The 1,026-nt window shown below is 37.1% G+C and overlaps 1 pseudogene; it reads right to left on the bottom strand.

Annotated features, from left to right (window-relative positions):
- Nucleotides 1–125: 125 nt before the first annotated feature.
- Nucleotides 126–931, bottom strand: LOC111387643 (annotated as a pseudogene).
- Between the last annotated feature and the right edge of the window lie 95 nt (nt 932–1,026).

Below are 1,026 nucleotides of genomic sequence, written 5' to 3'. Positions count from 1 at the left end.
TTGTAATGACAAAAATAAAAATCAATTCACAAGTAAGAATACAATTACTGAAGCATTCAATTTCCACAAGAATCTAATTTTCCGTCCTTGTTTCACCATGAGTAGAGGCAGGGGGCAAACATCACTCATTTTAGCCAATTTTTGGTCTCATCCCCATTGAAGAATAATTCTGGGTCCACCCTTGAGAAGAGAAGTGGAATACTTTGTTCATTCTAGAAGAAATTAGAAGGATCAACCTTGGTTTTCACCTGAACCAACCTGTTAAAATTATTCTTGAAATATTTGACACCCCAAATGCTGGCTTTTGCATAGCTTGTATTACCCTTGTCATTAACTCCTATATCAAGATGTCTGTAGTTGAGATATGCAGTCCTTGGAAATCTTGAAACATAAGGAGTCATGTAACTGTAAAGCTTTCTAATCCAATTTATATAGTTTTTTGATGCTTCTACTTCTTCTTCGTCCCAAGACAACAAGTGCTGAATTTTGCACAAATTACCAGCTCTGTGAGGGAAAGGAATGGCAGATTCTGAAATTTCATGCATTCTTCCACCATATGGAGTCAAGAACATCATTGCTTCCTTGGCTTCATCTTCAAAAAACAATTTCCATATTCCTTCAAGCCCATTCTTAAGTATAGGTATTTGAACATAGTCCGATTTTGCTTTGAAGTATCGTACATTTGGCTGAGTCCTGTTCAACAAGACATCGCGTGATTCTATGGGAAACCCAGCCCAATATAGGACTGATTCTATCCAACTCATTTCAGTACAATCTTCTCTCTGCAAACCCAATTCCGGGAAGCTTCGTTGCATCAAAGGAAGCAACGTATCAACACCACCAAGGAACAATGAATTAAATGAAGCCTGTATTGTTCTCTCGCCATCTTGGCTCGAATTTACCCTTTGTATATGGATCATAATGAGCAAATCTTTGTCAAAAAAAAAAAAAAACACTATTCCACCAATTAATTTTACCACAAAATAGGGGCCAAACGGGGGCAATATTTTCATATCGTTAGGTATC

Source organism: Olea europaea, unplaced genomic scaffold (assembly GCF_002742605.1).
Source record: "Olea europaea var. sylvestris unplaced genomic scaffold, O_europaea_v1 scaffold41450, whole genome shotgun sequence".
NCBI lineage: Eukaryota > Viridiplantae > Streptophyta > Magnoliopsida > Lamiales > Oleaceae > Olea > Olea europaea.
The sequence above is the reverse complement of the archived record's forward strand: the minus strand, read 5'-3'. Positions and strand labels throughout refer to the sequence as shown.